Here is a 21,856-nt window from a genome sequence, read left to right on the forward strand (position 1 = left end):
GCTGCAAAGTGAACTACCACTCATGATTTACAGAGTCATAATTGTAGCAAACCAGCTGTTTAAAAACTTCTACAGAATTTATTTGTTCCGGGGCTGAGATACTTTGGGCCCAGTCTCCTAGGATGCTGAGTGCCCTTCTGAAAGTTTAAACCCAAATGAGTATTTCCCCCCAGCAAAATAAAGGATTCAATGCTGTTTATTTCCTTAAAAAGAGATTATCAAATTCAGAAGGCTAGAACCCGTAAGGCCTGATTTTCAGAAGAACGGAGCACCTAAAAATCCAGCTGAAGTCAATGGGAACTAGAGATGATAAAGACCTTTGACAATCAGGCCCACAAAGCACAAACCTTCCTTATTAAACCAGTATATATATGTGTGTGCACACACACGCATCCATATTCTCTGATAAGGAAACAGATGTCAGTGTCAAGTTTCCAAAAGGATTGAGTAACACAAGCAAAAAATGCCCATTTAAAATACATTGAACTACTCTTTGTTGTTTGCAAGCCAACGTTCATGCTCCAAATGCACATTGTGCAATGATTGGTTCGGACAATGCTGCTGAGACAGCAGCTGCACATGATTCCCCCCATCTGTTTATAGGGCCGAAACCTCTACTCATTTCACCAGCAACAGGCTGGAATGATAGTGTATGGTTTACTACTTACTGTATACTGCAATACCATATGTTGTAAGTGCCTTTGTGCTAATTGTGGAGCTCTATGGGGTTAACAACATGAGTACCCTGAAGAATCTGGGTGTCTCCCACTATCGGAACCGTAGCTGGATCTCACTGCTGCTTTCCCCCTACAAAGACAACTCACAACACACCTGCACTTTAGCTAGCTTTGTTGTTGTTGACTAACTTTTCAACAGCCTGCATCATTGCATCTGAGCAGTTCACAAGAATTAATAGATTTATTCCCATTTTACTTATAGGAATCCAGACAGGCAAAAAGACTTGACCAAACTTATACAGGAATGCAGCAGAGCCAGCCAATAATAGAATCCAGCTGTCCTGGATCCCAATTCAGTTCCTCACCCAGTTTGGGGCAGGAGAGTAGGAAAGATCTGTCCTGGAATATGCAATTATTTTGGTAAGATTTTTCTTCTCAAATTCCAATATTTTCAGGTCACTACGAAAAATCCCACACAACCCAGAATCATATACCTGAACAGATTTTTAAGTGAAACTATGTTTACCTAAGAAATAGTGATCTGTTTGTGTTCTCACTTTTCCTCCATATTGTTATGCATTGCATAAAAGCTTGGATTATGCTTCCTGCAGCTAGTTTAAGGGGTCTCATGTCCAGTAGGTAATTTCACTAGAGAGGTTTATTGTCTCAAACAGCTGATATGGCAACAAATCTCTTTAATACCTTTATATTATGCAATGTTTACTATTACTTGCAAAAATGAGTCAATAAGTTTAAATGTGGCCTCCTTTGTGTTCTTTTAATTTGCATGTAGCCAGCAAACAGAAGTGTGTAAGGGGTGATAAGGGATTCGGTTCTCTATATTCCACCCAAAATCATGGACTGGGGTGGTGCTATCATTTTAAAGGCTGATGCAGTGAGATGCAAGGCACTCGCCTGGGAAAGCAATGAGGTTTCGGTGGGAATTGAGGGCACACATTGAAATCAATGGGAGTTAAGCACCTAAATACCTTTGAGAATCTGGGCCTCAGAAACACAAACAATTGCACCCTAACCCTCTATTTTCAATCACTGTAGCCTTATTTCCCAAGCGGAGATTCTCAGCCAATCAAACCTCTACGCCAGAAAAAGCCCTAGGGAAACTGGCAACTTTTCCAGAATGGTTGGAAGGTTATCAGCATCCATATCTGACAGAACAATGGCTGAAAGGGGATATTTCCAAAGCTGAGGAACCTCACTGAGAATACACTGCCATTGGTCCCCTTTCATTTTAACCAGGGGACAGCTAATTTGTACACCACAGCTGATACCAGTATCAAAAGGAGAGAGAGTCATTCTCCACATTATCAGGATCCAAATAATTTAGGGCTTATGAGGGAGAGGGTAGGTCCCATCATGTCCCCTGCAGCTCCACAGGACTTCTCTGTGCCCAGGTGCAGTGTTGTGGCACTTTTTGTAGTCTAGCACCCCTTGTAGTTCTGGTGTCACAGTGCCCTGTCATTGTACATGGCCAGGTCTGCTCTGTCCATTACCTTTCCAGGGATTAACAGAAAAATCTAGAAAATAGGAAACTCAACAACGAATGGCCTTCAAGCCAGTCTCTATCTGGTACTTCCTGTTCTTGGCTTCTTTTATTCTCGACAGCCATGCTTCCCCTCTTGGTCTGGGGGAGAGGCAAGGGACCCCAGGCACACCCTCTCCTCTGGATTCCAGACCAGGGATCCTGCTTAGGTGGCTAAGAACTGATTCTTCAATCCCTCTGCTATTTTCCTTGTGCTGCTCCTATCTTTACCTCACACACTGGCATCTTCACAAGATCTTCAGGCTTTGTTTTCCCTACCTTGAGATTGGTGGTTCCTCCCAGCTTTTCCTGTGGCCAGCTACAGAGCTGTTTCTCCAAATGGAGTCTCAGATCTTCCCTGCAGCAGTGGGATTGTACTGCTAGCAGTTTTCTGTGCCCCTTGCCTTCAGACAGTCAATCTCTCTCTCTTTTGAACAGGAGTTCCCCCTCAGCCCTTTCTCTGGGCCTGGGGTTTGTCTCTCAGGCCTCTTGCCTTAGGTTAGTCAGCTGTAAGGCTTTTGCCAGCTCTCTTCAGCTGAACACTCTTCCCAATTAGTCTTCCAATCTGGAAAGCTCTGCAGGCCAGCCTTCCACTGTCAGTGTTTGTCTACTCTGAAGGAAAAGGCAGCCTTCATGCTGTTCCGCTTCTTCCAACTTTTTCCCAGTCGGTTGAGTGAGGGGAGCCTTGCCATGCCTGCTTTGCAAGGTTTCAGGCCTTTTAAAGTACAGTTTCCAAATTCCTTCCCCAATCATCATTCATTCCCAGGACCCTGGGGTTTCTATATGTATCTACTGCACCCTTCTGAAGCCTTAAAGGACAAAGCCAGGTGGTGGGGTGGAGTGATCACAAGGAGTTCTGCTCTTGATGGCGCACTATCCCATCACTGGGAGACAAAACCAACATCTTAAACGTCACTTGGAAATCAAAGAGACTGTGTAAATCAGAGTTCGGGAGTAACACGCTCACCATTGGAAATACTTCTTAACAAGAGGCAGTCACAGTCTGCTCTATATACAATTTCTGAATAGTTTGACTGTGTAGCTCCTAGCAGAACCCATTAGTAAATTAGCTTCAGGTGGCAAAAGAATGAATACCCATGCTGAAGTCTGCATCAGAAATAAAAAGCACCTCAACCTTCTTGCCAGAAGCACTGGTGGTAAAATGTACTCTTCACAGTCACTGCTACCTAGATATCCATGAACAGCTGAGGGATTAATCAAGACTCCCATCTTGTGACTGCTAGCTACTAATAGTGGGCACATCCTTTTAATCAAGGAGATGCTGAAATAATCTCATCCATTTCTTTCAGTGGCTTCCTCAGACCCACAAACATTAACCCCATGTTGTCTGGCTCTCAGCCAGCCAGCCCTCCAGCTACGCCCCAATCTCTGCTAGACTATGGGTATGTTGTTCCACTGCAACAGCAGGGCTGGAAGAGATGGAAATAGGGCCCAATTTCCACAGAGGTCTTGATCGAGCCTCCATTTGTCTGCATGCAGAGTTGTGTACTCCAACTCTAGAGCACTGACACCATGTATTCATTTCCAATACACCATTGCCTGCTGCAGAGATTCTATCCCTCTCCCATTTCGACCACCACCAGACACCATCTCCATTTCACACGCTAGCTAACTAGGGTGACCAGAGGGCAAGTGTGAAAAATCGGGACGGAGGTGGGGGATAATAGATGCCTATATAAGAAAAAGCCCCCCAAAATCGGGACATCTGGTCATCCTCTAGCTAACAATCCCACCAATATGCACACACTTTCCCCACTGCAGACTGCCCTTTCTGGTTTAGTTTCAGAAATACCTGTACTGGAACAATTCTTGCCATTCTGCCTACAGCTCTATGTGCCGATTTCACCTGACTCAGTCTGAGCTGTGTGGTTCAGTTCACTCCCCTGCCACTTGGGTGTATTCTGCATCTCATGGACTAGAAGGCTTGAGCTGAATTTAGCACTGAAGGGAAAAAGCAAGCACAGCCCTTCCACTTTCTAATAATGGTTTAAATTACTTAGAAGGGGGGTCCTTAGCACAGTATGTAATACAGAATTTGTGTGACTATGAAAGAATAAACAGGAACTGAGGACAAATGTTTCTCTTTGGTGTATGAAGAATTATTTATGCACAGATTTAGGCATGTCAGACAATTATCCTCTTCAGATAGGGACCAAATGAATCTGGGGATCACCTTGGAACATAGTCTGTGCGTTCTTAGAGGTCAAGATTTTCCACTAGCCAAGAAGATTCTTCCCTGGCTCAGTAACAGTTGTCATTTTTTGCCATCAGTCAAGAAGACTCTATGTCCTTGAAATACACCCATAGCTACTCTAGAGTACTGAGAAGGATGAGATATTACATATCCAGTTTGTCTTGCCTGGTGGTGGGAAGGTACCAGCTCACCAGCAAGAGGAAAGAGTCAAATATTGGCATAATAAATTATAATGGCCCCCCAGGAGCCACAGCAATCTATTTAGTAAAGAAAGTGTATTTTAACAATTGGACAACTAGATGTATGTATTTTACTGCACTATTATTTTCTATTGAGAAAACAACATGTATTTTACATAAACCTTCGGGCTTTTGTCATATACATAGTACTATAAAACAGTAATTCTCATAAATGGGTGAAAAGAACGACGGTTTTCATGGTTAAGACACAAGGCTGGATGTCAGGAAATATGGGACCCAGTCCTGGCTTTTTCATACAGTCCCTGTGTAACTCTGAGCAGCTCATTTAAGTTAATATTTCCAGCCAATATTAAAAAGAACAACTGAAAATTAGACTCAGAAATAAGAGGTCTGGTTTTCCAAAGATCCGAGTATTCAGCAGCTTCAGTGCAGGAGCTGCAAGGTACTCAACACTGGAAAACTAGGGCATTTATTTAGGTGTCTTAATATGGATGTAGGAGTCTAACTTTAGGCTCCTATTTGTTAGTCTTTGCCCCCATGCCTCATTTTCCTAATCTACAGACTGGAAGTAACCATTTTGCCAGCTCTCATGATTTGATTGCAAGTTCCACAATACTTGATTATTTGTTTAAAGCCTCAGCTCCTGGAGTCTTGTGAGACAGCAGGATCTCAGCTGCTTCTTCTCTTAAAAAAAGTAAATTTCTAGACCTCATGGCAGCAGAAAAAAATCTTGAAAACATGACCCAAGCATATCTAAAGGCTCAAAAGCTAAGTAAAAAGAACTCAAAGTTTTTTCTTTTAAATAGCATGATTTTTGAGGCCTGACTCATGATTTTCAAATATTTGGAATTAGCAATAGTGGTGTAATACTTGTCTGACTTCAGGAAGAAGCCCAATGTCATTATATATAAAAAACAAAACATACTAACAGTACATTTTCCTTTGACTTTCTCTTACACTCAACTTTATGTTCATCAACTTCAGGTATACATTTCACAATTACCATCCAGCATTTTTAAACTTTCATGGTGCTATTCTTCCCTTGATGCAAATGTAACCCACACACCTTCTGGGTGTGGTGTTCTGTCCCATCTAGTGGCACTGAAACCACGTAATGAGAGAGATAAAATTAGTCTGCTCCACAGCCTTAGCTAACAGGCAGTTGGCTTTTAGCTCATTAAACTCCCGAGGTCCCAGGTTCAATCCTGCCCGCCAACGGCCAGGGATCTGTCGGCATTACACAAGCACTTAGCTACCATTAATGTGAAGAGGAGCCATAAGAGGAACTACTTTATGGCAAGAACAGAACCATAGAAATTATGGGCAGATCCTGTAGTCTTACAACTGACAAAACTCTGCATGAATTTAATGGAAGTTTTGTATAAAGGACTGCAAGATAAAGCTGGTGTTTAGCATCTGCTGAGTGTTTGATGGTTGACCTGAAGCTGAAGACATACAAGATTTTTTATCATGTTCCAGTTCATTTGCACTTTTATTATGGTGACTATGGGAATTTCTAAATCAGGTGTTAGAAGGTATAATTTAAGTTATTGTATAGGAACATTCCAATGATGTAGTGCTTTTTAAAAAAAATTGCCATTCAGTTTTTTTATTATAATTTCTTATTTGATATTCTGCTATCCATTAATGCTTACCCAGCCATTAGCTTTTATTAGTAGAACTAAAATGAATGACACTAATGTGAACAGTATAAAACATTGACCTACTTTTATTAGACAAAGAAGAGTAGGCCTTATAGGGTCTATTCGATTTCCTAATTTACTTTCTCAGTTAAAATACTGATATTTTCTTAGTCTGTTCAGAAAATATAGCTTGTACTTAACTCTGTTTGAAAGCAGACCAAAAGTAATATACAGTATATTCCTATTGACACTTCTTGTGCTGAATTACTAGCAATTCAAAATAAGCCAGAATTGATAGTTCTGAGTTGGAGAAAGAAGCAGGAGAAGGGAATTGGAATGAGGAGACTGGCAGCATCATCTTCATGCAATTAAATACTTCCTGCAAAGCCAGTATGACCCAATGGCATTTTTTTTTAAAAGAACAAATTATCCTCAGGCATTTTTCTGCTCATGTAATTTTGTGTGTTTCTCCTCTTCTTGGTTCTGTCCTCAAATCCATCCCAATTTTAAAGGCCCAATCCTGTACAAGCTACTGAGTGCCCTCAGGTCCCACTGATCCCTGTAGGAGGTGAGGGCTCTCAGCACCTCACTTGAAGATGCTTAGCACTTTGCAGAATGGTGCTATATATAACTAATTCTTGCCCTTCAGGGCCGGATAGCGAAGTAGTCTCTGAAACTACACTGGCAAAGTAACACACATTTCTTCCTGAATGCTCAGAAGCCAGATGTAATGTGCTAATTATTATTTATTATTATTTACAATAGCACCTACTGCTCCTAAATGACACCGGGACCCAGCTGTACTTGGTGTTGTTCGTACACATAATGGGACACTCCCTAAACAGCTTACAGTCTAAGGCCTTGTCTACACTACAGAGTTTTGTCAACAAAAGTCAGCTTTCGTCAAAAAAACAGTGGAAGTGTACAAACTACAATGCTCCTTCTGCCGACAAAACTCTCCTGCTTTGCCGACAAAATAAAACCACCTTGATGAGAGATGTAGAGCAGCAAAGTTATATCAACAAAATGCCAGTGTAGACACTGCGCTTGGTTATGTTACTGTAAATGCCCTCCAGGAGGTGTCCCACAATGACCTTGATGACTGCTGTGGTCAGCAGTTTGAACTCTGCTGCCCTGCACCCAGGTACACTGGCTTCTGCCTAGGCGTACTTTGTTAGGGTGCAGGGGGCATTGCCCCCCCAAACAGAGGTGAGGTGTGTGTGTGTGAGGGAGTTACATGGGGTCATGTGCCACTTTCTCCCCTCCCCTCCGGTAGGAAACTTTTCCATGCCAATCGGCAATCACTTACTTAGGGACCAAAGAGGCACACAGATAGGCAGCACAGGGACCCGGTCTGAAGCTGTACACATGCAGGAGATGCACCCTTGCAGCCTTGCCTACCCTCAAGAGTGAGATATGAGTTCATTGACCCCTGCCTGTGGAAAATGGTGGCAGAATTTACATTCTTGTCCCTAGTTGCCTGCAGTGATTCCTTTGAAAAAACACCAAGATCTTTTGCCTCATCTTGAGTGGCCTCCCTGCACCCAGGCCGAACTCACCATGTTTTGGGCATTCGCCGAGTTGTGTGCTTTCCAAGAGACAGTGAGAAACTGATTCATATTTTTAAAAAGGTGCATTTTACTACAATGATTCGATGCTGTGCATGCACTAACAGTCATGCTTCTGTTTATTATTTCTTGTGCTTTTGCAGATGTGGCCTTCAGGGGAACCCCCTACACACCAGCGAAGTGCCTCTAGCAGATAAGAAAACAAAGAGAAAGGAGGACATGTTTTGAGAGGTGCTCCAATCATCAGACACTGAAAAACAAGAATGCAGGGCATGGAGAGAGACTTTAAAAGAAAGTTATAAATAGACAGGCAGGACAGAAAGGAGAGCCAGGAGCAAATTTTAATGGGCCAAGAGCAGATGATAAAAGTGATGGGGGAGCAAACGGAGATGTTAAGTCCCTTATACTGCAGGCTGAATTCATACATGCTCGATCCACACTGCAGCCAATACAGAACTGCTTTCCGTGCCCTTCCCAAACTCTGCCCACACATTCCTTGCAACTTCCTGACCTGTTTCGGTACCCTATTCACTCCACCCCTTCGGCCAGCTTCCAAACTGATAGCTGGACTTACAGCTATGAGAGCCTACCCTGCCCTTCATTATCTTCTTTCCCATCAAGCCTTTTGTGTGTGTTTGTTGCTAACTGGTATTTAATAAAAACACTCTCTGAAAGATAGCCAATCTTTATTTGTCTCCTACACATGGTGGTTGCTGCTGTAATTAATACACAGTGGCAATTTGATCATTTGTGGAGTACAAATCATGGTCAGGAATCATGAAAATGTTATGCAAGGCAGCAAGTTAACAGAAAACCACATTACTGGAGCTCATTGTCAAAATGATGCCTCAAAGCCTCCCTGATTCGAATAGCCCCCCAATGTACTCCTCTAATTGCCTGGCTATCTGGCTGCTCAAAATCAGGTGATTCACCTCCGCACTCCACCCTGGGGAAACTTTTCACCTTTAGCTTCACAAATATTATGGAGTGCATAGCAGGCTGCTATGACCCTGGGAATATTTTCCTCATTTAGGTCTAACTTGCCATAAAGGGAGTGCCAGCATGCTTTTAATCTGCCATAGGCACATTCCCTCCGTAGTTAGGGAATCCCATTTCCACAAAACAATCCACTATTTCACGCACATTGCCAATAGTCACAGTCCTTCGTAGTAGGATGTGCTTAATGGCCCTGCACACTTGCATTAATGCAGCCCCAGTGGTGGACTTCCCAACTCCAAACTGATTCATGATCAACCAGTAGCAGTCTGGAGTCACCCGCTTCCACACAGCAATCACCATGTGCTTCTCCACGGAGAGGGCAGCCCTCATTTTGGTGTCTTTGTGCCGCAGTGCTGGGGCAAGCTCCACACACAGTTCCACACCAATGATGCACTGCCACCCATTCCGCCATAACTGCAGAAGGTGGCGAGTAGCACAGTGGGATAGGTACCCACAATCCATTGCTCTCTCTGTCAATGCTAGAGCACCTACTGTGGATGCACTCTGCTGACAGAAGGAGCGTTGTGTGAATATGCACAAGCAACGTAATTATACCAGTTTTTGATAGTTAGTGTAGTTTGTGTTGACAAAACTCTGTAGCATAGACAAAGCCTTGACAGGTAGCCAACAAAGGGTGGGAGAAAGGAAATATTATCTCTAGGGCCCTACCAAATTCACAGACCATGAAATCTGGTCTCCTCCCTGTGAAATCTGGTCTTTTACCTTATACTATATAGATTTCCCAAGGAAGACCAGTGTTTCTGAAATTGGAGGTCCTGGCCCAAAACGGAATTTCAGGGGGGTTATTTTAGGGGGGTCGCGGTATTGCCACCTTCATTTCTACACTGCCCTCAGAGCTGGGTGGCTGGAGAGTGGTGGCTGTAGGCCAGGTGTCCAGCTCTGAAGGCAGTGCCCCACCAGCAGCTGTGCAGAAGTGAGGGTGGCAATAGCGTACCATGCCATTTTTACTTCTGCGCTGCTGCCTTCAGAGCTGGGTGACTGGACAGTGGTGGCTACTGAGTGAGGGCCCAGTTCTGCAGGCAGCAGCACAGAAGTAAGGGTGACAATACCATACCAGGCCATCCTTACTTCTGTACTGCTGCTGGCGGTGACTTTGCCTTCAGAGCTGGGCTCCCGGCCAGTAGCCGCCACTCTCCAGTTGCCCAGCTCTGAAGGCAGCGCCACCGCCAACAGCAGCGCAGAAGCAGGATAGCAGTACTGTGACCTCCTCCCCCCGCTCACAACTTTTTTGGGGGGTCAGGACCGCTACAATTACACCACAATGCAATTTTAGGTTTAAATATCTGAAATAATTAAAGTTACAATTTTTTAAATCCTATGACCATGAAACTGACCAAAATGGACCGTGAATTTGGTAGGACCCTAATTATCTCCTTGTTGCAGACAGGGAACAAAGGCAGAGAGAGATTAAGTGACTCACCCAAGATCAGACAAGAAGTGTGTAGCAGAGCCAAGAATTAAACCCAGATTTTGTGGCTCCCAGTCTAGTACCCTAACCACAAGGCCAGCCTTCGAATGAGCATTTACATACTACCAAGATGGGCCGACCATTGCCCACTTTGAGCATAGAGGGTTCTTCAAGTGAAGTGGGCACCATGAAATAGGCCTATTTTGAAAACTGGGCACACGAAATCCACTTTTGGGGACTAAAGAGAATCATGTGCTAAATCAAACTGGAGTTAACAGATTATATTTATTTTTTTTAATTCTTAATAGCTCTGGTCCTGAAACAACACCTCCGGTTCCTGATACTATAAAGAAGATGGAAAGCAGAAACACATCAATCATTCAACAAAGAGGCTTGTCAAGGAGGAGGCACTTTCCTTTTGTAGGATTTTCTTCTCAGCTGCCGCCCACATGCAGCATATCAGAAGATATTGCTGCAAAATCTCAGATATCCATCAGATTTTTTGTCTGTGCTCTCTCCATAATTAGTGCCTACGCTTAATTTATTTGTCGAGTGCCCATTCGGGGAATGGATGTGAGTGGGGAAGGAAGGGAATGTGCTTGTCTCCTTACGACATTGTCTATATTCTCCTGCTTTTCTTCAGACTGCAAATATTTCCATCTGACTTTGCCAGATTTCTGCTTTTTTTTTATTTCTTTATGCTGTTAATTCAGACTCAACAAGCTCCTCATTTCCATACTTTTAAAATGTCATTTCATCTCTTTTGATCCAGTTCCATTTCTTTTTTTTTCTCGCCTTTCATACACTTTCTGAATTTTGAAATGAATTTTACTGGTTGATAAAGGATTTGAAACACTTTCAGAGACTGGTCCTCTGAAACACAGGACTAGCAGATTGCTTAATCACGTTTCTCACCTAGCACCCTATATAATAAGGGTGATCCACTGGGTGTGAGGCTGAGAAGCTACAAGTGAAGATGAGCTAATGGACCTTGGCCAGGCTTAATTAGAGTTTCCAAGCCAAGCCTTTTTTCCTCCTCTGGTCACAAAAGTGTCAGCCTATCAGTTTTATAACAGCTGTCAGCCTTTTCTGACTAGTTTATCTTCATATTTTCTAGTTTTCTGTCGATTTGGCGGTAAGGGAGAGTTATTTCTGAGCAATGGAGGAGCCTTTTGTTCTACAGGCATTGCAGAGTTCAGGCTTTTTCTCAAAGGCATATCCAGCCTCACCTGGAGGAGGCTGAGCTGCTGAGAAATGAGAGCGCAATTCACCTTCCATACGTGTTCAGATCCAGGCAATTTAAACTCAGCAAAATCTGACCCCCCCCTTCTTTTTTTTTAAAGCAACCCAGATAGGTCCATTATCAGCATGATAGCTCCTAACATGGATTGTCCATCTGTCAAAGAGGCTAAAGTGAGGAAACTTATTTTCCTATTCAGAACTAGTTTACAGCACCATATCGATCGCGTACATGTTGTTCTCATTAGGGGCTTCAAACCAGCTGTGCAGCATGTAAATCAAACACATATTAATAACAACAAAGGATTGCTCAGATCAGGATCAGCTGATAAATTACTCCTTGCCTGGGGATGAAGAGGACTAGCTTTTAGCTATATAAAAATTGTAAATATTTTTCTTCAGCATTTGTTTTCTTTCAGCCAAAAGCATCTTAAGAGAGAGACCTCTGTTTCCTTGCCACAAAAAGAAAAGTTTTAGGGTTACTATTGCTCTTTGCCTTTATTCATTTGATTTTGTCCTGAGTAAAATGTCCAAGAACACTGCCCTTTGGGAAGGGGTTAGTTCTGCCACTGGCTACAGTAAAGTCTGCTGTTTCCTTTCACCATTTAGTTTGTTTGTCCTAGCTTATTATCTTTTCCAGTTAACTCTGCAAAATGCCGAAGGGATGAGGCTACTTCATTTTACTTTGTTATTACCCTAATCTTTTTTTCCTCTTAAAAGAGAAATATGGAAAAGTTAACTCACCCCTACTCCCTCCCCAAAAGAGAAGGACGCAACACTACAATCAAGTCTTGAGTGCTTTACATATGCAAACACAAACACAGTACTTACCGGAAAGATCTTAGCTATCCATATGTTCATCTTCTTCCCTTTACCTAAACCAGACGATTACCTCAGCAGCTCAGCTGTGTTATTGAGACATTTCAGCGTGAAATTTGTTTTTCCTCACTGAACTTTAAGCGGAATTTCAAGTGCCAAGTCTCCAAAGCCAAGTGGGGCTATTAAGAGATAATTACTAATTATGCTAATTTGAGAAGTTGTGCTATTTCTTTCCCTGGTCATTTTAGCTGCAGCTCTCCTGAGAGAACAGTCCCCATTCAATGTTAATAACCTTTCCCAGCTAAGCATTTTGTGGAGGACAGTGTGTCCTAAATCTGGGAATATTTTACAGTTAACCAGGATATGTGACTGTGAATTATAAAAAGAAGCTAGTTGCACCAATGCTAATGACTCACTATATTATTTTTTTTGCATCACCAGAAACATTTCATTCATATTCATTAATATATCGATGCATTCTTTTGTTAATGATTTTATTTTAAATGAAACATTCCTTTGTGCTTTGAAATATACAGTATCCCAAAAATGCTGCTTAGTAATCACTTTCCAATCCTAGCCGTTTCTATCAAATACAACAACAAATTAAAACAAAGAGCAGATTTGATTTCTATGTTCTAAATGTTCTGTTTATTTCTGCATTACTAATTTACAGGTATCAAGTGCAACTTTCCCCAGTTCCCTATTTTTCTTCTTCAGGAGTTGTTGGGCTGATCACGTTAAATTGCAGAGCTTGCACAGAGAGTAAGGGACTTTATTATTATTTTAAATAAAAAATAATCATTGAAGGTTTCATTAGCTGGATAATTGCCTGTCTCTTATGTGGCACAATATAACTATTTCATTAGTCGTAGTAATTAATTATATTGAAGTAGCACCAAGAACCTCCATTGTTCTAGGTCTTGTATATACACATGACCATAAAATGGTCCTTTCCCCAAAGAGTTTATAATCTAGGTCTCATTTCACTACTCCTCAAAACAGATCATTCCAACCAAGAGTGTGGAGCTGTCACCCAGGCTTAATAGTAGAGATCTCATATGTCTAAGACTTAGGGTACGTCCATACTACCCGCCCGGGTTGGCGGGTAGCAATCGACTTCTCGGAGTTGGATATATCGCGTCTCATCTAGACGTGATATATCGAACTCCGAACGCGCTCCCGTCAACTCCGGAACTCCACCACCGCGAACGGCGGTGGCGGAGTCGACGGGGGAGCCGCGGACTTTGATCCCGCGCCGTGAGGACGGGTAAGTACTTCGAACTAAGGTACTTCGAGTTCAGCTACGCTATTCGCGTAGCTGAACTTGTGTACTTTAGTTCGAACCCGCCCCCCCAGTGTAGACCAGGCCTCAGTTACTTTCACAAAATACGTTATGGTAAGGGGCCAGTTGTTGCAATGCTTGCTCATCCAATTATCCCACTCAATGGGACTGCCTACATGTGTAAAACCTACTACTGGGATTAAGGATTGCAAGGTCAGGCTCTACTTTTACAAGAATACCATGAACACTATAAATAATTAATAGAGGATGGTGACACCTGAAAGCACAGGAACTAAACAGACACGTAAATATGTGTTTGCAGCCAATTTATGACAAAACATGGCATACACAACCAGCCTTCCACCACATGGAGCAGTAAACAGTATAAAGGGGGAGGGATAGCTCAGTGGTTTGCACATTGGCCTGCTCAACCCAGGCTTGTGAGTTCAATCCTGGAGGGGGCCATTTGGGGAACTGGGGTAAAAATCTGGGGATTAGTCCTGCTTTGAGCAGGGGGTTGGACTAGATGACTTCCTGAGGTCCCTTCCAACCCTAATATTCTATGAACTATAGCTACACTTTTTTAAGTAAATAAAATAAACTTGTGACGCTGTATCCTTGTTGGGTTTTTAATAATGTTTATTTGCTAATTCATAAAATTTGGTATGTAGCATGCATGAGTGAGGTTCTACTGTGCTACTTCACTTCAAAGTTATAAACAGTGATCACATTATTTATATATGTCAGTGGTGTCAATTAAAATGTCACATTTCCCTACAGCTACGATACAGTTGTATTTGAGATACCACAGTTACAATCATGAGGGAAATTGGTATCTCAGAATCCAGTGCGTGACACTTGTTGGGAATGCCAACTTTGTAAAGAACCCCTGCATCATGTCAGCAAAAAAAGAAAGACAGGAAAAGAACAAAGTACTATCTCCTCCTTCCCGAGATGGTTTTTGCTATGTTCATGGCCTGTATGCAGTTTGATTTATTTCTTTAACATAAATAGCAGTTATCACCTGTCATTTTCCTGATTCAGCATTTCTGTGGGAAACAACCAATGGTAATAATAACAACAGTGGGAAAGCCATAGGATTGTGCGGTTCGGAGACAAATTAGGTCCTAACATTAGAGATAACCCTTATAAGGAGGGAAATATAATGTTAAGTCCAAACTTCACCATCTTCAGAGTGTGGGTACTCTGCAATCTTCCTTGCCTACATAAGTTCCTTTCCTGACACACCTGGATCCTTTCCGCTGGTGTGTTTTCTACACCAGCCTACTATAGTTATTTAGTGAGCATCAGCAATGCACTAGGTGAAAAACTGAAGACATGTTACAGGCTGAAGGGGTTTGTAATCTAAAAGGACAATGAAGCAGAACTGATATTATATTCGGCTCCCTTTACGCCACTGGGTGGCGGAAAAGGTGCATTGACTGCATAACACTCCAGCTGGCGATAACCCCGGGACAATGGTTTTCAACCTTTTTTTCATTTGTGGACCCCTACAAAATTTTGAATAGAAATCTTAGACATAATCTGCAGAACCTCAGGGGTCTGCAAAACACAGGTTGAAAACCACCGTTCTATGGTAATGACGACCTTTCACAGACCCCCTAGGCATAGTCTGCAGACCCCCAAGGGTTGAAAACCACTGCCCTGGTACATGTGGGAATAGAGCAGGAGATCTAGCTATCACACCTCCCTTCCCATGGTCCCACTCTTTAGGGGCCACTTATAGCTGGCACAAGTTAGAGCAACTGCCGGGCTGCTCTAATCATCCGTGCAGAAATTCATGGCGCTGTAACTGGCTTCCAGCTATAACTGGCGTTTGTGCTGTTCTCAGTGGAAATTGAGAGATGTAGAATCTACCACAACTGTATAGCCTTTTCTCTCCCCTCTTATACCCACAATCTTTTTAGAGGGAGCCTGGCTGCCTTGCTTTAGCCAACTTCTACAAAGTAGTGCACGGAGAGCAGGCCCTTGCATGTTATGGGAGGGAGGGAAGGAGGAAAGGAGGGGATGACGAGGCCAGTGTTTGGGACAATATTGTAAAAGAGGGAAGTTATGAATCTTTGTATTATGTAAAGTATCAGGGGGTAGCCATTTTAGTCTGTATCCACAAAAACAACAAGGAGTCCGGTGGCACCTTATAGACTAATAGATTTATTTGGGTATAAGCTTTTATGGGTAAGAAGTGAGGTTTTTTACTCACAAAAGTTTATGCCCAAATAAATCTATTAGTCTTTAAGGTGCTACCGGACTCCGTGTTGTTTTTTGTATTATGTGAATACACCTGTATCTCTAAACTGGAAAGGAAAGAATTCAGCTAGGATGTTGGAATTGTTTTAATTTATTTTAAAAGGCCTCTGTCTCAATTCACAATAATTATCCATGTTTTCTGCAAGTATAATGTTAAAACAGAGCTTTCACCTGTGCATAGGAAATACAGGCAATGAGAACTGTCTCTGTTGGGTGGAATTAAGAACACAGAAGTGTCATTGTGAGGCTATGCTGCCACTGTTGTCATTTTTGCTCAAAGTGAAGAGGACGTGAGGAGGAGGGTGTTCCACTCACAGTGTCATAAACTCAGCTTCAGGACACAGCCACATATCTCACCCACCTCTAGGCATCCAGCTTCTTTGGGGGATGGCTTGTTGGTCCCCTCTTTCCCACAACCAGTATTGCTGAAACTTCTCAGGAAACTACCCCATTCTTTGTGTAGTAAGACCCAGTAACCATTCAGTGAGATACCCCCTCACCTGCCCCTTTAAAATCCACAGTGCTCTCCAAAGTTTATGTGCAAGAGTTCATCAGAGCAGTGTGCAGTCCTGGCACATGGAGGGCCTGCTCTCCCCTCCCTCGCTGTGTAGAGCTCAGCTGAAGCCCGGGAACCAGGCTGTCTCTGTGAACTCTACTGCAAACAATAGCACAGACTATCGCAAGAGATTTTTATAGGCTCAGACTGTATGAATAACAAAACAGGAATCATTTCAAAATAATTCAGTGGATTGCTGTCTGGCAGTATCACAACTGCTATCAATGTCTTTTCTATTTGTACTTCAGAATTATTATGAAAAAGTCTGACTGTTACGCATTTGACCCAGGTCGTGTTGAAATGAAGGACTGCGTCCCTGGGACTGGCAAGTCCATGAGGGTATTCGCTTCAGTGGTGACTAAACAATAATTGCTATATAAATTATGGGATGCCTGATGACAGCTGGTCCCTTTCGGAGGAATACATCCTTTCTGTGCTACTAGGTGCAGATTGAAACAGTGACTAGTTCAGAACAGGGGACAGGCAAATAAATATTTTTTCCATCGTTATTCCATTTGTATAGGAATGTACAGCATCTCGCCAGAATTTACCTTGCACGCTTCCCTTTGTGCAGTGAGCTGGAAAAGATCAGAAGGAAGAGTTTCCCGTCCCACAGTTTTCAACTGAAAACGCACAATGGCAACCAGCTGTTTGAAACACCCAGCCTTTAGATCACAATTGTTTCAAAGAAGTTATATAACAAGTTTAATGGAGGAGAGTTCTGTAGGGGCAAATGAGTGAAAGCACTGGGCGGGGCATGGAGGGTCATGTGCCCCCCCAATTTGCTGCTTGGCTTGGACTGAGCATGCTCACATGGACTGAGCATGCTCACTAACACTGCTGAAGCTGGCTGCCCTCACTCTGCCCCTCATACTATTGTCAGGCATGAGTCGTCTAGCTGCAGGACAGTCCTTCTATGGTTACAGTTGCTGTCTGTGGGATGGAATAGTGGTTGCTGTGCTCCCCTTCATGCATCCTGATATTCATGGTCATGGTGGAGCTCTCTCTTCCAGGGTGCAGTGGTGCACAGACCCACTTCCCCCACTGCCCTACATCTGTCCTGCCTTTTCCCACCATCTCGTATCACTGGGAGACAATTAGGCTCCGAACTCAGTGTTGCCAACTCTCCTGGTAGTGTTGGGAGTCTCACTGAAATTTTGATGATTTCCTTAAAGCTCCACCTACTGGAAGCATGTGATTAGATGAGAATCACAGCTTTCCTTTTTCTAGTCCTCGTGTTTTCAGAGAAAATCTTGAAACTGTGAGTATGCCCTAAAGCCTCAAAAGCCCGAAGGCACAAAACCAACCCCAAATCTATTACTTATTTACAATCTCACAATTTTAAGCCAATTCCATCATGGGTTTTGAACACTTGAGGTCAGTGACACTGCAATTTACTCTACACATGTTGTCTCCTGTACCCACATGGAGCTCCACTAGGTGTCTGTCTGCACTGAGTTAATTGCAGGATCAGGGCCTCATGATGCAGAGGACTTCACATCAGGGTGATTTTCATTGTAAGAGAATATAACCAGCATAATAAAGCACAAACAATATTCATGAAGTATATGACGAGATTAACTACAAGGCTGACTTTCAATCTCAACTTGTCGGCTAAGGTTATAAATGGCTTGAGACTGATAGGAAAATTCTGAACTGAAGGTTTGTTAATTAATCTATCAATTACCATAGCTGCATAAAGAAATAAAATGCAAGCTTTTAAAAACAAAATAGGAGACACAGCAAAGCAGCTGGAGGTGAGCTCATACAATGTAGAAGTGTAAGAGTAGTAACATCAGAGGGGGAAGATCATCACATATGCTTAATGGTAAATAATTAAAACCTGATGAGCCAAATTCTACCCTTGGAATTTGGCCCAATGTAAGTTAAAAAGTATATGCTTGATCCAGCTCCTAGTGAAGCCAATCTCAAAACTCTCATTGAGTTCAGCCCCTGTAAATGAATATGCATGTAGGTTAATATAAACATTGCTGGGGCACATGCTGTTGTGTATATTAATATGCACATTACTACCGTGTCTCTGTATAAGAGTTTTAACAGAAATTAATTATAAACATGCATTCATAGCTCTGAAGTTTCATTGGTAACAAAACAGTGTAAAGAAATTAATAGCATTTTAATATGTCTACTTCTGTTAAGTCAGATACCGTGCTGCTACTGATATTTAGCAACAAGGCAATTAACAGATGTGAAGTCTAGTGTGATAACTTCTTGTGTGTTATCCAAGTGTATTTTTAAACCCCCTGGAATGTTAAATTCTAACCGTACATTTTAGAGATGGAATAAAGGGCTTTTCTTGCGTGTGCAATTCTAACTTCCATTTTCTTTTGGAAACTCTAATTTGGCAGTGACCCATTATTTATAATGCCAGTTTATTTGACACTAATTATATAAGTATTGCCACTGAAGTCAATTTGCATTGAAAACAATGTGACTACCCATGTGAGCATGATCTATGGGACAGGATTCCTGATCGGAATAGAGCCTGATCCTGTTCCAATGGAAAAACTTGATTTCAATGGGAATGGGATCAGACTTCGGGTCTCTTTGGCCCAGTTTTGCTACCAATCTTTTTTTCTTTTCTTTTCTGTTCATTTTTTAAAAAAAAGTGAAGTTGTGCTTTGATTTCTATTTGCATTTTCCCACAGACCATGATGTGTATGTTATCAATTGTATTAGCGACTTCTTATGAACCAAAATATGAATTGTAATATGCATACTGCACAAGCACATATATATAACACAACATGTAACGTTTGCAAAAGTATAAAATAACATTTTCTTTGGGGTCTTCCTACTATTTAAGAAAATAAATGCAATAAAATCAATTACTTTAGAAACATTATTGCATATGATTAATGTTATTTTATAATATATTGCTTAGGCATATATTTATTTGTGTGGTTCATTGCTTGCCTTAAAAGACTTGCATTTGTTCAAAGCATGAACTTATTCTAGGTTTAAAATGATAAAAGGAAACAAATGTAAAAACATAATGAAATCACCTCAAAATCTGCTTACGTTCTCACTTTTTATGCTAACCCCCATCATGAAAATAATCCACAAAATTTCACTGAGATTACTCCATCAAATCCCATGTCCATCAAATCCTAAAACATACTCCACCTGCTAGAGAAACTATCATAATAATTGTCTGGGCTTTTATCTGATGAATATGCATTAAAGCAGCAGAAACAATTTAATTTAATCTACATTATTAGAGAAAGTTCCTGAAACAAGCTGTTGTGGAGAAATTTATGTAATATTCAGCACAGAGAAGCTGTCTCAGAATTGATTGAAGCCCGCTTCCTATATTCAGTCAGAGCACCATAATATTGTTAACTTCACAGTATGTTTTTGTGTATAGATTGGGTGACTGTGTGCATGCTTGACTGCATGCATAACAGTATATGGTGTAATATGTCTGTCTACCTGTATGTGTATAAACATACAAAACATACACTGAAGATTATTGAAAAGCCTCTTCTTTAACCTCATGCAGTGAATCAGCATAATCTGAATCACAATGCACTGCGGTATACTAGAGTAAAAGGATACTGTTTGTCTGTAGGTCTGTGTCTGACTGCACAAGTGGACAGGCGTACATTTATGTAAAACCATACCAAACCAGCACAGGCAATATTAATGTAATGCTGCAAACCACCAACAGCGAGGTGGCTTAAAGTCAAACTTGATGAACCATCCTTCACCCTGTTGTGTCTCACTATTGCTGCATATACGCAAATATGAGGCTATATAACAGACACAGAGGGGGAAGGTTGGAGGAAGGAATGTCAGCCCCTTGACTTGCAATACATTTGCTTTTATTGGGGACTGTTTCAACCTTAGTATTGCAGAAACATACTTTACAGGTCACTCTCTTTTGTTATTGTAAAAAGAGTAGGTTTTCAGGGAAAAATGAATCCTTCATGTAGTTTAAGTGCATGAATGGGAAAATTTGTGTGAAGGAGACTTTTAAAACATACGATTAAATATATATATTGAGGATTTTTAAAAATATGAATTATTTACCAAAAGGACAATCACTATGATTTATTACCTATACAGGCCCTGAGTCAGCAATGCTTTTAAGTACATGCTTAACTTTAAACTTCTGCAAAGTCCCATTGACTTCAAAGGAGTTTGGGCATGTATTTAAGTACTTTGCTAAATAAGGATGGGATTTTTGAGAAAATGCTAAATTGTTTTTCTGAATAGGGGTCAAAATGGCTTGAAACAGTATGGCACTGGAAAAAAACAGATAGCAGGATCCCTGCCCTGAAGACACTGCACAATCTAAAGGTCACTCATAAGTACTCCCAATATTTGCTTGAATAAGTTTTCTCCAAGAGTAATGATTTGTATGGCTAGACTTTGGTATGTCTACATGGCACACTAAGTCTGGGCTCTGATTCAGGTTTGAGCCCAAGCTCCCTTTCCATCCACATCCACAATTCAGTCTGACTCAGGTCAGCAAGCACCCAGGTCCTCAGACTCTTTGGGGAGAGAGGGGGCTTGCCCTGTCATTTTGCAGTATGGACCCAGCTCAAGCCGCAGACCCAAGTCAAAAGGTCTGCATAGCGCAGTTTGGACACTTTGATGTGGCTCTGAGACCTGGGTCCAGCAATTGTAAACCCAGGTTTACATGCAATGTAGATACTCAAGAACAGGTTTGGAAATATTGAGTCCACAAACCCTGGTCCCACAGACCTGAGTTTACAATTCAGTGTAGACGTATAAGACAAGAACAACAGGTGGGGATGACAGAGAATCATGTTTTGGTGGAGCCTGGTTGAAGAGAAAGACAATAATATCATGCAGTTTATGTGTCTGAAGGGTTACATAGGCTTTGCTTAATAACTATATACTGTGACAATAATGGTTTCTTTGGAGCCTTTACAGTTATCCTTCAACATTTTTTTTCAGTCATTACTGCGAAAGACTGAGACAGTTTCTATTTTGCGAATTCACATGCAGCTCAAGTCAGCGTACTACAAATTCTTGGGAATATGTCTAAATAAATGAAGGAAAGGAATTTGTTGGTGACTTTTATTTTTGTGCCTTTTTTTGTTCCTAAATAAAGTCACTAACACACATTATCAACTAAGGAACCACAACTTCTCTGTTCTTTTTTTTTTTTTTTTAAAAAGATTTTTTTTTAGTTTTCAGAATGAAAAATAACAGCAGATACTAGTAATTTTTTAATCCTGTAACCTACAAAATCAGCGTGCTTATTCTTTTCAAATTTGTTCTTGATCTCTGAATTACCTGCCATGTTTTAGTTCATAGCAATTATTTATGACTAAGAAGTATACACAGTTTATAATGGAAACTGCTCTTAACAAATACAGCAACCTAGTGATCTTTCAGGAAATGGGCACACATAGAGAGAGTGAGTTG

At 41.6% G+C, this 21,856-nt stretch overlaps 1 protein-coding gene and 1 long non-coding RNA gene across 2 annotated transcripts in view; one reads left to right on the forward strand and one right to left on the reverse strand.

Annotated features, from left to right (window-relative positions):
- Window positions 1-21,856, reverse strand: part of ADARB2 (adenosine deaminase RNA specific B2 (inactive)) — a 430,816-nt gene that overhangs the window by 397,870 nt on the left and 11,090 nt on the right. The gene's annotated exons all lie outside the window — the stretch shown is intronic.
- On the forward strand, window positions 979-10,851 carry LOC120399540. The gene is made up of 3 exons (XR_005595219.1): window positions 979-1,097; window positions 7,987-8,074; window positions 10,580-10,851. It is a non-coding gene; the product is annotated as an uncharacterized LOC120399540 (long non-coding RNA).

This window comes from Mauremys reevesii, linkage group 2, assembly GCF_016161935.1.
Source record: "Mauremys reevesii isolate NIE-2019 linkage group 2, ASM1616193v1, whole genome shotgun sequence".
NCBI lineage: Eukaryota > Metazoa > Chordata > Testudines > Geoemydidae > Mauremys > Mauremys reevesii.